The sequence below is a fragment of the Enhydra lutris genome, unplaced genomic scaffold (assembly GCF_002288905.1).
Source record: "Enhydra lutris kenyoni isolate GAN:26980312 unplaced genomic scaffold, ASM228890v2 scaffoldscaffold51, whole genome shotgun sequence".
Lineage (NCBI taxonomy): Eukaryota > Metazoa > Chordata > Mammalia > Carnivora > Mustelidae > Enhydra > Enhydra lutris.
In genome coordinates this window covers 9,358,375-9,375,069 of record NW_019154135.1, presented here as the reverse complement: position 1 = coordinate 9,375,069, position 16,695 = coordinate 9,358,375, and the positions used below count along the sequence as shown (strand labels likewise).

At 45.4% G+C, this 16,695-nt stretch overlaps 1 protein-coding gene across 1 annotated transcript in view; it reads right to left on the bottom strand.

Moving 5' to 3' along the window:
* The window catches only part of LOC111157040 (cordon-bleu WH2 repeat protein), a 184,277-nt gene that overhangs the window by 69,057 nt on the left and 98,525 nt on the right, over nt 1-16,695 (bottom strand). The gene's annotated exons all lie outside the window — the stretch shown is intronic.

Sequence of the window (16,695 nt, the reverse complement as noted above, 5' to 3'; positions counted from 1 at the left end):
CCCCCCCCCCCCCCCCCCCCCCCCCCCCCCGCAACTCTCAGTTTGTTTTGTGAGATTAAGAGTCTCTTATGGTTTGACATTGAGATACCACCTTACACCAGTTAGAATGGCCAAAATTAGGAAACAAGATGTGTTGGAGAGGATGTGGAGAAAGGGGAAACCTTCTTACACTGTTGGTGGGAATCCAAGTTGGTGCAGCCACTTTGGAGAACAGTGTGGAGATTCCTCAAGAAATTAAAAATAGAGCTTCCCTATGACCCTGCAATTGCACTACTGGGTATTTACCCCAAAGATACAGATGGAGTGAAAAGAAGGGCCATCTGTACCCCAATGTTTATAGCAGCAATGGCCACGGTCGCCAAACTGTGGAAAGAACCAAGATGCCCTTCAATGGACGAATGGATAAGGAAGATGTGGTCCATATACACTATGGAGTGTTATGCCTCCATCAGAAAGGATAAACACCCAACTTTTGTAGCAAATGGACAGGACTGCAAGAGATTATGCTGAGTGAAATAAGTCAAGCAGAGAGAGTCAATTATCATATGGTTTCACTTATTTGTGTAGCGTAACAAATAACATGGAGGACATGGGGACATGGAGAGGAGAAGGGAGCTGAGGGAAATTGGAAGGGGAGGTGAACCATGAGAGACTATGGACCCTGAAAAACAACCTGAGGGTTTTGAAGGGGCGGAGGGTGGGAGGTTGGAGGAAACAGGTGGTAGGTATTGGGGAGGGCATGCATTGCATGGAGCACTGGGTGTGGTGCAAAAACAATGAATACTATTACGCTGAAAAGAAAAAAAAAAAGAGTCTCTTATAGTTTGTCTCCCTCCCGATCCCATCTTGTTTCATTTATTCCTTTCCTACCCCTCAAACCTCCCATGCTGCCTCTCAACTTCCTCATATCAGGGAGATCATATGATAATTGTCTTTTTCTGATTGACTTATTTCGCTAAGCATAATACCCTCTAGTTCTATCCACATCGTCGCAAATGGCAAGATTTCATTTCTCTTGATGGCTGCATAGTATTCCATTGTATATATATACCACATCTTCTTTATCCATTCATCTGTTGATGGACATCTAGGTTCTTTCTATAGTTTGGTTATTGTGGACATTGCTGCTATAAACATGGGGGTGCACATGCTCCTCCGGATCATTACATTTGTGTCTTTAGGGTAAATACCCAGTAGTGCAATCGGTGGGTTGTAGGGTAGCTCTATTTTCAACTTTTTGAGGAACCTCGATGCTGTTTCCAGAGTGGTGCACCAGCTTGCATTCCCACCAACAGTGTAGGAGGGTTCCTCTTTCTCTGCATCCTCCCTAGCATCTGTCATTCCCTGACTTATTAATTTTAGCCATTCTAACTGGTGTGAGGTGGTATCTCATTGTGGTTTTGATTTGTGTTTCCCTGATGCCGAGTAATGTGGAGCACTTTTTCATGTCTGTTGGCCATCTGGATGTCTTCTTTGCAGAAATGTCTGTTCAAGTCCTCTGCCCATTTCTTGATTGGATTATTTGTTCTTTGGGTGTTGAGTTTGATAAGTTCTTTATAGATTTTGGAGACTAGCCCTTTATCTGATATGTCATTTGCAAACACCTTCTCCCATTCTGTCAGTTGTCTTTTGGTTTTGTTGACTGTTTCCTTTGCTGCGCAAAAGCTTTTGATCTCGAAGAACTGTCAATAGTTCATTTTTGCCCTTGCTTCCCTTGCCTTTGGCAATGTTCCTAGGAAGAAGTTGCTATGGCTGAGGTTGAAGAGGTTGCTACCTGTGTTCTCCTCAAGGATTTTGATGAATTCCTTTCTCACCCTGAGGTCCTTCATCCATTTTGAGTTTATTTTTGTGTATGGTGTAAGGAAATGGTCCAGTTTCATTTTTCTGCATGAGGCTGTCCAATTTTCCCAACACCATTTGTTGAGAGACTGTGTTTTTTCCATTGGACATTCTTTCCAGCTTTGTTGAAATTAGTTGACCATAGAGTTTAGAGTCTATTTCTGGGCTTTCTATTCTGTTCCATTGATCTATGTGTCTCTTTTTGTGCCAGCATCATACTGTCTTGATGATGACAGCTTTGTAATAGAGCTTGATGTCTGGAATTGTGATGCCACCAACTTTGGCTTTCTTTTTCAAATTCCTCTGGCTATTTGAGGTCTTTTCTGGTTCCATTTAAATTTTAGGATTATTTGTTCCATTTCTTTGAAAAAAGTGGATGAGATTTTGATAGGGATTGCATTAAATGTGTAGATTGCTTTAGGGATAGAGGGTACATACCTCAATATCATCAAAGCCATCTATGTAAAACCCACAGTGAATATCATTCTCAATGGAGAAAAACGGAGAGCTTTTCTGCTAAGGTCAGGAACAAGATAGGGATGTCCATTATCACCACTGCTATTGAACATAGTACTAGAAGTCCTAGCCTCAGCAATCAGACAACAAAAAGAAATTAAAGGCATCAATCGGCAAAGAAGTCAAACTATCACTCTTTGCAGATGATATGAAACTTTATGTGGAAAACCCAAAAGATTCCACTCCAAATCCGCTAGAACTTGTACAGATATTCAGTAAAGTGTCAGGATATAAAATCAATGTACAGAAATCAGTTGCATTTCTTTACACCAACAATAAGACAGAAGAAAGAGAAATTAAGGAGTCAATCCCATTTACAATTGCACCCAAAACCATAAGATACCTAGGAATAAACCCAACCAAAGAGGCAAGGAATCTGTCCTCAGAAAATTATAAAGTACTCATGAAAGAAATTGAAGAAGACACAAAGAAATGGAAACATGAAGGCTGTCTGGTAAGCCATGGGATCCATGAGCCAGAATTAGTTCAGTTAACTCCATTAAGATTGTTTGGTTTTGGCCAGTAAAAATTAGACTTCTTGGCACACCCTTCGAGTTTTATCCTTTCTTGCATTTCTTCTTTCTTGTCTTTTTTAGTTTTCCGTAAGTCCCTTTACTATAACTTCTGAGGTAAGGAACATGTAAGATTGGAGGGACACACCAGTTCTAAATTGCTTTCCCAATTTTAAGAATGCTTGTCGTGTGTTTAGCTCATCCTGAGTTTGTAATGAACTCATCAGGACTCCTTCAAATAAATGGATAGCAAATCTTTCCACTTCTCTGTTAGTATCTATACATTGCTTTGGTCCATTGTTCAGTCTTGGGCCCTTGTGCTGGGCTCTCAGGAGACCCTGTTTTGCTGTGCCCTTCGTGAGGCACTTCTGGGTAAGGGGTGGGACACTTATGCTAGCACCTATGTTCTCAAACCCTGCCTCTACTTCCCACCCAGTCACTGATGAGAATGTTGAAAGGCATAGAGCTTTGGCTCTGATACTCAAATTTCTTCCTTTGTGGCTGACATCAATTCATCAATTAATGGTGATTCCAAGACCAGTAATCGAGATGAGACGTAATGGGCAAACCTTCCCCCTGCTCCCCCGGAGCTTTTCTTAGTTTAACATGTTTAAACAGAAGTGTTCTAGTAGATGTACTTATAGACTTCAAGAAATAGTATTTACATTAGCAGCAAAGATTTAGTTAATATTTACGGGGGTGCCAACTCTATCCCCATACAACTACCTCCAAAGAGCTAATTTTCCTATGTCTGTTTGGTAAAGGAAGAAACTGAAGCTTTGCCGCTTACAGCAGATAACTTGCCCAAGGCCATGCAGCTAATGTGTGGACAAAGTCAGTACTCGACCTTTGAGTCCAAGCTCTCCTTGGAAGAAATAACTCCTGCAGTTTGGAATGGAAATGTCTGTCCCTAGGACTCCATACACAACAAGCACCCATGGAGTTCTCATCGTCCCATGTGGCAGCCTAGCCACCTACAGCATGGATGAGAAAGCAATTCGTGCTGGGGGAGTTGCTTTAGAAAAACATTTCTTAGCCCTGAAGCACATCTTCTGTACGTGTTTCAAGGAACATGTGAAATCCAGGTCTGCCCACTCTAGGGAGCTTGTGCCTGTCATTGTCCCCTTCTTAGAACCTGGACGCGTAGTGGCCCTTCTGGGTGGGTCTGGCCTATTCTGACGTGCCACCTGTCTGAGCGAGGTAGCAGGAAGCTTTCCCCAACCACAGAACCTGGGTTCGTCAGGGCCTCATCAGTTTAGGAAGCATCCAGCCACTGTGGCTCCTTTGGTCTCATAATCTCATTGTGATGGTTACGTGTAAAGCCAGACTGGAGGTCAGAAAGTGTTTAAGGGGAGGGGAAATTCTGATTTAAAGAGAATGGGTCAGCCTCTGCCCATAAGACACAGAGCCCCCTGCTGCCACCTGCTCCTGCAGCTTGCTCAGGGCATGGCACTTTGTTGGGGATGCAGGAAAAATCAGTTCATGCCTCTGTGTGTGTGCACACATGCGTATGGGTGTGTCCAAGTGTCTGTATCTGTGTGCGCAGATGTGCATGCATGCACATGTGTGAGAATGTGCATGTGTGTGTGCATGCACACATGCTCACATGTGTTTCCCACGTTCCTTTACAGTTTTTATCTATATGAATATGACATTCACATTGTTAATTTTTAGGGAAATGACATATCCCTCTAGGTTTTAAGTGTTTGGCTAAAGGACAGAGACATGAGTAGATCTGAGGGTCTATGTTATGAAATAAAATTAGTGCAGCACAGTACCTTCCGGCCATTTATCTATTCATTCATTCCTTCTTCCTTCCATCCACCCACCCATCCACCCATTCATTCCTCCATGCACCCACCTATCCATATCATCCATCCATTACCCATCCATCCATCCATCCAAACATCCACTCATCCATCCATCCATCCACCCACCCACCCATCCACCATTCCATCCAGCCACCCATCTATCCATCCAATCCACTTCTATCCATTATCCATCCACCCACCCACCTCTCCACCCACCCACCTATCCATCCAATCATCTATCCACCATCCATCCATCCACCCATCTATCCATCCACCACCCACCCATCTATCCACTCATCCAACCATCCATTCATCCAACCATCCATTCATCCACTCATCCATCATTCCATCCAGCCACCCATCTATCCATCCACCACCCACCCATCTATCCACTCATCCAACCATCCATTCATCCAACCATCCATTCATCCACTCATCCATCATTCCATCCAGCCACCCTTCTATCCAACTATCCATCTATCTATCCATCCACCCATCTATCCTTCAATCCATTATCCATCCAACCGCCCATCCATTCACCCACCCATCTATCCATCTATCCATCCATCCATCCATCCATATCATCCATCCATCCTTCCATTCACTCATCCATCCAAACACTTGGGTACTTGATGCCACGTTCCATGATAGGCACACACCAGTGAGGGAAGGAACACCAGGTGCATTTCTTCCAGCCACACTGAACTGTGCTTGGCAGTGCTGTCCTAAGTCTCTGCTTCCTGCCCTTCCAAGAATGCCCTTCCTTCTCCAATGCTTCTTCTGCCCCTGTTGAAATCTTCCTCAGTCTTCAGGAAGCCCCCTAAATTCCCTGGGTGGGTGTTAATGGCCTCTCTTCTATTCTCCAGCAATAGTTGGCTCCAATGTATGAGCAGTGCCTTGCCAGGAGCATCATCCTTGTGGTCTCCTCTCCCTAGTCCAGCTGGCTGCTACCATCTTGGCTCCCCCCATGATCTCCAAGCTCTGAACAGGAAAGGGGCTGTCTTATTGGTCTGAATTTCCACAATACCTAGCCTCATGCTCCTGCACTTTAGGAATCAATAAATGTGTGCTGAATATAAGAAAGACTGAAGAAGACATTATATATAAATGTGGCATTCTGTGGAAGGAGTTTATAAATACTGTTTTACAACCAGGGCCCACAAGTCCAACACAGCTCTGGCCCACCTCTCATCTCTCTCTCTTATTTGAAATGAAAATACCCTACTGTTTTTATGTTGATCCAAATGAAAGTCATATATCTTCACTTGAAAACAGTTTGAATAATAGAGGGGCATATCTAGTGCTAAGTGACATCTTCCTTAACTCTGTCCATAAGCGATAACTTCTATTAAAGCGTGACATGCATCTCCTCAGGCTTTCTTTCTGTGTATCTAGCTACATGAATATTGATAAGAATGAGAGCACACTCTCTTGATGACAGAGGCTTTTGTCACCTATGGGGCACAGTTCACTGCTGGATGTAGATCTCCCTGATGTCCTGAAGATGGGAAGGAAGTGGGGACGACCTACGTTTGTCTGTCCTCCAGGTTTGGCACTTGATTTGTTGCTTTGTTGTCTTCGATCTGCTGCTCTTTCAAATTACATCGCAGTGAACAACCTCACCCAGTTATCTTTTTCCACTTTGTTTATTCCATTATGATCCCACTCCATAAGCTCCCTGGTGCACTAGCAATATGATTTTTAAATGAACTGAAATTAGAATCTAGAAGAGATACCCACCCTTGCATGTTCATGGCAGAGCTAGTCACAAGCCAAGACATGGAAAAACCTTAAGTGTCCATTGACAGTTGGATGGGTAAAGCAAATATGGGATATTCATACAAGGGGAGAGTACTCAGCCTTAAAAAGGAAGGGGCTTCTTTAGGGTGTGGCAACATGGATGGGCCTGCAGGACGTTATGCAAATGGAAACAAGTCGGGTAAGTGCATAATTGCACTTACAGGAGGCATCTAAAGCAGGCAAACTCCTGGAAACAAAGTGCAAGGTGTTGAGTGCCAGAGGCCAGGGGTGGGATGGAACCTACCACTCAGTGGGCCTGAACTCTCCATCAAGCCAGGTGAAGAAGCTCTAGGGTTGTGCTATGCACCCAGTGTGTGCAGGAATATAACCTACTATGCACTGAAACACTAATAATAAGCGTAGATTGCTCGTGAAGAGCTCTTACCACAATAATACACAATCTGAAATAAACATGGGATACGCGCAGCCCAAGAGGTCCCCAGCAAGGCTGTATCCAATTAAACTCTTACCAATCGCTTCTTTGTTCCCACTCAGCAAGAATTGGTGGAAAGTGTCCTGATCCCTTTAGAAAAATCTGTGTTCTTTGACTATAAGGATCAGCGATTTTTAATGATAGCTGTTTATCTGGGTGAAAGAGAGAAAGAACCATTTGTTCACAAGGGCCAAGCTTTATTCCTTCTCCCTTGTGTCTGTGGTTTTGGCCTTTTCTTAGCGATCTCCCCGAACTTACACATGTGAATATTGTCCCTAGTTCATCATGGACTTCTAATTTTCTGTACTTTACTCTTTTAGAATGTAAAAATTTATCTGATTCAATCTGTCAGGTTTTTCCATCTTTTTTAGGGGAGGGTAGAGGGTGGATTCTAACCCTGTGTCATCCCAAGAAAGGAGATTCTTGCTTCCAGATTTAAAGATCCCTATTGCTTCAACTACTCTACTGGTTGAATTTTTTATATTTTTACTTTAAATCAACTTGGACTCAATTTTGGTCTGTGTTCTACATTTTCTCTACATGTTTAAATGAGCTCACAACGCAAGTGAGGTTTGTTTCATAAATCTGCGGGTACCTCCATCACCATATGGCAAAACCCAGTAATAGTCCACCGGAATGAGGGGTGACTCATGTTTCCTGGACTAACTGAAGCACTTCTCCCTTGGAGGATCTGATCTGCTGAAAATCTCACTCCTCAGAATCCAGATCCCAGGGGACCCACTCATGCCTGGGGCAGGCTACTGGAGGGCACCCTGCCTGCCCATCTGTCCCCATGGGCACCTGATCTCATCTCCACTGAAGAGTAGACCCAAAGTGTCCTGCAGAGGGTCAGGGTTGAGTCTAAGACTACAGAGTCGCTGGTGATGAATTCTAGACAGCCTCCTCTCTGAACTGCTTAAATAATTTCTAGAAAAGGGGATTCATACTTAAAGAGACATGTCTTTTACCATTCGAGGTAGGTATTTACTGTGTTCTCATCATTTAGGAACATGAGGACATCAATTCTTTAGTATAATGAGGTTCTCCGGATTAAAACTTAAACCTACACTTTAACCTCTTTCTCTTTAACAGAATGATTATTCACATATAATTTTCTTTCAAGTCCCCTGGTACTTTTAAGATGAGCAGCACAAAGATTATGATCCAGAATAGCCTAGAAAAGCACTTCAGCTTTGATTCACTGCTATGTCCTTAGTACCCAGAACTGTCCTTAGAACTATTTAGGATGCTTGGGATGCCTGGGTGGCTCAGTTGGTGAAGCATCTGCCTTTGGCTCAGGTCATGATCCCCGGATTCTGGGACTGAATCTCACATCAGGCTCCTTGCTCAGTGGGGAGCCTCCCTCTCCCTCGGCTTATGCACTCTCTGTCAAATAAATAAATAAAATATTAAAAAAAACCCTGGATATTTGGGATGCTCACTAAATGTTCACTGAATGAGTGAATGTTGTTACCGGAAGCATCCATGTGTTTAAAGCAATACTTTTTTTTTTTTTTTTTTTGGACAGACACACTCATCTGATGACTTTGCGAATGCTGTTAATGTGTCAGACACTACATTCGCCACTGAGAGTAAGAGGTGAGTGAGACAGACAGGACCCTGGGGCTGGTTTTATTGGAAGGGCTGTGGGCAATGATCAGATTTCTGTCTGTGGTCCCTGGACAGATGATGGAGTTGCTCCTTGCTACGGGGAACAGCTGTGGAGAAGCAGGTTTATATGGAAGGCGAAGCTCTCAGCTTTGGACAAAGGATAGGGACTTCTGGTGGCTATCTGGGGAGAGAACAGGCTGGAGGTGTTCAACGGAGAAACTTGCATAGAAATGGCATGAAGCCAAGCATGGATGGAGTTACCCAAGGAGAATGTCAAGGAACAGAAAGGGGTAAAATCATATATAACCCTTAGACAGTCCACCTTTCATGGAGAAGGTATAAAATGGAAGGCTCTGGAAGGCGGAGCTGGAGCAGGAAGTGACTGGGATGGACAAATGTCGCAGAGCTTAGGTGAGATAAGGACAGAGAGCATCCAGTGGGAAGGAAACGTAAGTGGGAGCTGCCCCCAAGGAGCACAGCCCCCACACAGGGGGTGGAGGAGCCTCATGGGGCGGGCAGGTGGCAGTCCCAGTGGGGGCAGTGACCAGGGTCAAATGGGACAGCACGTGGACAGTGTGGACTGAGGGTGCCTTTGCTTGGGGAATTCAGGGCTGCTCCACAGACCACATCCCTTCACCACCGCATATCTTCAAGGTGATTTCTTCCAGCTACACAGGCTTTAATGCCAGCTTCGTGCAGAGATTCTCAGACTTGCAGTCAAGCCGGGCTGCCCTCTTGGGCTCCTCAGTGCTCACTGACAAAGGCACCTGCACACAGGCATCTTCCTGTGTCAAAATCCAAGTGTGCTTGGTTTTCTTCCCCTGACCCTCCCCTCCGCCAGTCTCCTCTGCCCCAGGTAAAGGGCAGCTCCGCTTGCTGGGTTGTCCAGGGAGATGCTCAGAGTCTGGAGTACCCCACCCCCTTCCCATGTGCGGTCCTTCTCCAATGCCACTGCCAGCACTCGTCATCTGTCACCTGACAACAGCAGCAGCCCCTAGACTACCTCTGCTTGTACCCCAAGCCCCTCCCACATGGCAGCAGAGCCGGCCACAGCTCTGTTCAGGGTCAGCAAGCACTTTCCAACTCCAGGAGAAATGCCTCCATCACTACACGTTATGCTGCAATACACATGGTGGGGGAGGGTGCAGGCATCCCTGCAGGGTCCACGATCCTGTTTTCTCTGGTTCCATATAGAGACTCACAAGTGGGATTGCTGGAGCATACAGTGATTCTCTTTCTAATTTTCTGAGGACCCTGCATACTGTTCTCCAGAGTGGCTACGCCAGTGTGCATTCCCACCAACACGGCCCGAGGGCTCCCCTTCCTCCGCATCCTTGTCAACACCTGTTGTGTCCTGCGTTGTTAATTTTATCCATTCTCACTGGTGTGAGGTGGGATCTCACTGTGGGTTTGATTTGTGTTTCCCTGATGCCGAGGGAAGTGGAGCATCTTTTCAAGTGTCTGTCGACCATTTGGATGCCGTTCGCGACAACATAATATAAAACGCTAAATACTGGGTTAAAAAAAAAAAAGTATAGTTGACCCTTGAATAATGTGGGACTTAGGGCCTCTGACCCGTGCACTGTTGGAAATCTGCATGTGACTTCTGACTCCCCATAACTTAACTACCAATAACCAATAGTTGACAGGAAGCCTTGCCGGTTACATAGACATCCGGTGACCACGTATTTTGAATGTTATGTGCATCATACCCTGTGTTCTTACAATAAAGTAAGCTAGAGGAAAGAACATGTCACTAAGAAAATCCCCAGGGAGAGAAAACACATTTACAGTAGTGTATTTATTGATTAAAAAAAAAAAAATCCATGGTGGTTCAAACCCACGTTGTTTAAGGGTCCATCATAGACTAATTAATCTTGAGGACATTATGGTACGTGAGGTAAGTCAGAGATAGACAAATAGGGTATATGCTGTCACTTATCTGTGGAATCTAAAAATGCCAAACTTGTAAGAAAAAGAGAGTAAAATGATGGTCATCAGGGCCTGGGAGGTAGGGGACAAAGAGATGATGTGGGCTGAACATGGCCTCAGTGGTAAGTAAATCCGGGAGATCTAACGCACAGTACCATGAATGCAGAGCCCCATGCTGTATCATAAGCCTTGTGTCTGCGCTAAGAGACCAGATGCTTATTGTTCCCAGCACACAAAAAAGCAACAATGATTATGTGATGCGACACAAATGCTTTTGCTACAATGACAATCATTATGGTATATAAATGCCCCAAAGCAATGTACAACTGAAGTTTATACCATGTTATATGTCAAATACATTTTAACTGCAAAAGAGGGAAATGCCAGAGTCCTGACTGTGCTGGCGTCACCTGACCCCCACTTCGGAGTCCCCTATTCTCTGCTCCCAGGTTGTCCCTGTCTGTCCCCAGGCTGCCCTCCCCCCGATGTGCATTCTCTACCCTTGTCCCCGGAACCCGCTGGCCAGCCCTGAAAGCTGCCTGCCATCTGTCACCCCCCCACTCACCCGCTTTCTCTTCCAGACGCATCACTTACATTTCTGTGCACTGGTTGACGGTCTCCTGCTCTAGAATGGAATCTCCAGAAGAGACTGTTACTTGCACTTTCTCCACACCTGCTACAGCGTGTGGCACAAAGTGGGTGCTTTGGACATATTGACTCACTGACTGAAGGAATGATGAGTGCATTCGTAAATGCTGCTGGAGAAACCCAGGGGAGGAGCTGTGCGGGAAATAGGTAAGGCATACAGGCTGGAAAGTTCTCTGGGAAGAGGGAGGCCATGCTGGGGTGAGATGCTGGAGGACCAGCCCCTCGGATGCCAGGGGCATCCTTCCCAGGCCCCCAGCAGATGTAGCAGACAGAAAGCAGGTTGCTCGAGGGGAGGGGAGTGAGCTCTGAGGAGAGGGGAAGCTCCGCCCCCGGTGACAGGGCTGTGGGCAGACTTGCATGTTGGTGGGGACCGGGGTTGGCACTTAGGGCAGCCCCAGCTTGCAGCATGGACCGGGAGTCCAGTCCGGGGACAGCAGGGCTGGTCCAGCTCTGGTCTTCTGGGCATGTGCAGAGATTGTGCAAGGACCCAGACAGGCCATGATGATGTTGGCTGCAGAGCGGTACCTTCAGGGACGGAAGCGGAGGGAGGAGTAAAGAAAGAAGCAGAATTCCAAGCCAGGGGCACTGGGGCAAAGAGCATGAAGGAGGCCCCAGAGCCTGGCCTGGGCTTGCCCCATTGGGCACATCTCTGTGTTTGCTAGTTCCTGACAGTTGACTTATTTACGTTGCTTTGATTTTCCCAAGAATGTTTCCATTCCAGCATCGCTCAGGACAGCCCCCAGCTTTACCCCGCTAGCCCGTCTGCCCTCCAGGGGTGAAGCATACCGGCCCCCTCCTTCCCTCTCCAGCGCTCCGGTGCTCCTACTAATGCTCCATTTCCTTCTGGGAATTTCGGGAGGGGTTCAAGGACACAGTGACATTGCATCCTGACCTTCCAGGAAGCATTTGGGGGCCCTCTGCCCCTTGCAGTGTTCACGAATCCCACCACAAAGAATATAGTCCACCCTGGTCACCAGTGAAATGGAACAGAAAATGCAAGGACTCTGAATCTTAGATTTCCCTGTATAGTCTTCCCCACAAAAGTTCATCTTTCTGTCCAGTGGTATATACCACCATTTTATTTTGGTCACTGTAAATAAAATCATATGGATCTTGTGTGAGCAAACAGCACCCTTAACGTAAGCAGTGCCCCGGCTGGGTGTCATCTGGGTAAACAGATGGGGAAAATTCAAATTCAACTGATATGCAGCCACTTTCCTCCTAAATTACTTAAAAAAAAAAAAAAAATTCTTCCAGGAACTTCCAAACCACACATCATAGACTTACACCCAAGATGTGGGAATTTTTTTCCCAGTGTGTAGCCCAACTTGGGGCTTGAACTCACAACCCTGAGATCAAGATTTGAGTTGAGATCAAGATTCAGACATTCAACCAATGGAGCCACCTGGGTGCCCCAAGATCAATAGAAGTTCTCCATATTTCTGCCCCCCTGCAATTCCAGAGTCCCTCAAATGTTTTGGAATTCTGCTTTATCTTTAGGCTTCTGAGAGAGGATGAACAGATTCCAGCCAAACTCTGGTGCCTGGGGTCACCCATGCGACCCCCTTTGGTTGTTTATCTTCCCTCCGCTGAAGTGCAAGCCCTCCTCACAGGTGGGAACAGGCAAGCTGCCAGGGAAAATGGTTTCCATCCTCCCAGTCTTTGGCAATACAGAAAGAAAAACAGCCGGCATGCTTCATGGAAAGTTATGAGAAGAAACAAAAGTGTTGTGTGAGTACTTCCCTTTCTACCTCACTTAGAACAAAATGCCTGAAAACGTGTGCTTTTCGTGCTGTTGGTTTTTAAAGAGAGGCTTTAAAGTGAAATGCTCAAGTCTGCTTTCCCTTCCTATTCCCCAATGTGTACCAAAGGCTCCCGTACCATCACCACAGATATTTATGAAGCGTTGATTTTTCTGCTCAAATTGCACTAGCTAGAAAGACATGCATGGATAGCTACCTGCAGGTTCATCAGGTTCTCAAGTTTCAAAGTAATGGCAAAAAAAATGTTTCTTTTAAAATTTCACACCCACATGGGTAGGAAAGTTGCCACTTCCCGGGGTCCACCCCACGGATCTTGGCTTGCACCTGTGTTCTCAGCAGAGCACTAGAACCTGGCGGAGAAGTACGACAGGGGTCCCCCCAATCCAGTACCCACAGATGTGACAGAAGACGAGGGCTGTAAGATTTAGAGAGAAGTCCGGAGAACACAGGACACAATGCAGCAGGGGAATCTCCTTCACAAACAGAGCAATTAAGCCCCTGGTCCAGAAGAACAGACTCTCTGCCGGCAACCCACAATCCTGTTTCTTCTTCCTCAGCCCAGCCCTCCCTGAGCCAGAACCTACATTATGTCTTTAGAGCGAAGGCGCAGAGCCTTCTGTGGCCTGAGCTATGTTATTCTCTGCAGAGTCTCCTTCCTTCCACGATGCTCCTCCTGGGCTCCTCTCTCCTCCACTCTTTTTCTTTCTTACCCACTCCCGTATTCCCAACTATTTCCTATATGTGGTAGTTCTCACACTGTCCATGTGGCCCCAACACCCTGCTCCAGGGACAACTGCCAACCAGCTTCCCTACACGGGTTTCCTGGAGATGTCTGAGTGGACCCATCCAGCCTGTGCTTTTCTGAATATTCTTTCAGGTTGGGTATGCCCCAGGTGCTGCTGACACTGTCCTCTCGCTCACTTCCTTTATCACACTATTCCTAGAAGACTTTGGTGCTTTCTCTGAAAGTCTCTCAAAACCAGGCCTCCCTCCCCTCTTGGCCACCTCTGCCCTCACTCAGGCCCTTAGCGTGTCCTGCTCAAAATAAGATCCTTTCATCTGTCTTGCCTCTGTTTCTTCCTTCTTGGACCTAGTCTCCACGGTGCCATCAGGTCTGCTCATTCCTGTACTGACTCACAATCTTACTAAATACCTCCAGGGCCAGACACTGTTTTCCACGAAGGGGACAGAGCTCAAAAAAGACTCCTTCATCCTACTCGCAGAGCTTGTGTCCTGCTGATGGAAAGTGAAATAAAGAGCTGGAACATTTTAGGGAGTGACCCACTTTATTTAAGACAGAGACATAGTGGAGAGATGATTCTGTGGCGTTGGGAACAGAGAGCTACCCTGAACAAGAGGGTCAAGAAAGGTCTCTCTCTGAGGAGGTGGACATTTGCTTTGAACGAATGCAAAAGAATGGGTAGAACTTTCCAGACAGAGAGCAAGAAGAAGGTGGGAACCACGTGGTAGTTTAAATGCTACAAGAGAAGAATGGCTGGAGGTCAGTGTGGCTGAGCCTCTGCACGGCATTACTGGCCTTGAAAAGGAGCTTGGCTTTTCTTTGGTGTTGGTCAAATAAGATAATAAGTAGGATCAAACCTAAATGATGTCTGTAGCAGCCACCTAGCTCCTCAGTGGGGCCCTGGTTTTCCCTCCTGTGTCATCTTACCTACGGGTCTCTTACACCTTGGCCTCCAATGCTGCCACACAATACCCCCTTTACCTATGCCATCCTGTCCTATGTCTAGCAAACTCCTATCCACCCTTCAAGACCCATGTACAATGTCCCATCTCACAAAAATAAATAAATTAAATAAATAAATATCCACCTCTTGCATACTTTGAGACACTGCACACTTTGGCTTCATGGTAATATGTGGAAGGTTTCTTCTTAGACTAGGGACTCCTCAAAACCAGGGATAAAGCTTATCCATCTGTGTGCTTGGTACCTAACACAGTACCAGCCAAGACAAGAAGAACCCCCAATAACTTTTCACAAATAGCAAATGAAATGAGTATAATAAGTGTGTTTCTGAATGGTGAGATTTAAGAAAGACCCTGTCTACATAATGTAATTTATTTCTGTTACTCTGTTCACATTTATCCACAGGGATACAGGGCAGAGCAGGTCCATTTTGATCAGACTCAGCTGGATTAGCCTGAATTCTGCAGAGATTTTCAGGTGGGCATCCATTCCCATTTTCTCCAAATACCCTCTCACACACACAACTGCATAGGCTTGGACACAATTTAAATAATGACTGCAAAAGTATAAAAGAGAAAACAACATCAACAACAACAATAATGCCATAGGGTGGGTTTCAGAAGAATCTTCTGAAATAAATTTTACAAATATAATAGTCTTTGACGTCCTGATCTTTGACGAAGGAGCAAAGCCATACAATGACGAACACAGAGTCTTTGTGACAAATGGTGCTGGAACAAATGGATATCCATGTGTAAAAAAAATGAATCTAGACATAGACCTTATGCCCTTCACAAAAATTAACCCAAACAGATCATAGACCAGAAATATAAAATGCAAAACTATAGGACTCCTAGACGGTTACATAGGAGAAAATCTACATGACCTTGGGTTTGGTGATGACTTCTAAGACACAAAAGGCACAACTCATGCAAGACATAATTGATGAGGGGGACTTCCCTGTAACTAAAACTTTCTGCTCTGCAAAAGACAGTCAAGAGAATGAGAAGCCATAAGTTAGGAGAACATATTTGGAGAAGACACATCTGAGAAAGGACTATTATTCAAAATGCACAAAGAACCCATAAAACTCAATAATTAGAAAACAAACAAACTGATTAAAAAATGGGCCGAAGACTTTAACAGGGGGCGGCTAGGTGGTTCAGTGGGTTAAAGCCTCTGCCTTCAGCTTGGGTCATTATCCCAAGGGATTGGTGATCCTGGGATCGAGCCCCGCACTGGGCTCTCTGCTCAGCGGGGAGCCCGCTTCCCCCGCTCTCTGCCTGCCTCGCTGCCTGCTTGTGATCTCTGTCAAATAAATATATAAAATAAATACTTTAACAGACACCTCACCAAAGATCACATACAGATGGCAAATAACCATGTGAAAAGACACTCTGTACAGTATGTCGTCAGGGACATGCAAATTAAAATAATGGGTTACCACTTCATCATGCCTATTCGAATGGCCCAAATCTGGAAGAGTGACAACACAATATGCTGGCGAGGATGTGGAGCCACAGGAACTCTCATCCTTCGCTGGTGGGAATGCAAAATGGTACAAATGCTCTGGAAGGCAGTTTGGGGGTTTCTTATAAAACCAAACATACCCTTACCCTGTGATCCAGCAATCACACTCCTTGATTTTTACCCAAAGGAGTTTAAAACGTGCACATGGAGGTTTATAGAAGCTGTATTTGTAATAGCCAAAACTTAGAGGCAACCAAGATGTCCTGAAGTCAGAGAATGGGTAAATAAACTGGGTCCACCCAGACAGTGAAATCTTATTTAGTGCTAAAAAGAAATGAGCTACCAAGTCATGAGAAAGAAACTTAAACGCATTTTAATGATGAAAAGAATCAGTTCAAAAAGGCTATGCACTGTATGATTCCAACTATGACGTTCTGGAAAAGGGAAAACAAGACAGTGAAAAGGTCAGCAAATGCCAGGGGAGGTGGGGGAAGGAGATATGAATTGGCAGAGCCCAGAGGATTTTGAGGAGAGTGAAAATACTCTGTATGATACTATAGCAAAGGATAGATGTCAGCATACATTTGTCCAAACTCATAGAATACGGAACACCCAGAGTGAAACATAATTGAAACTACAGACTCCAGTTGATAAT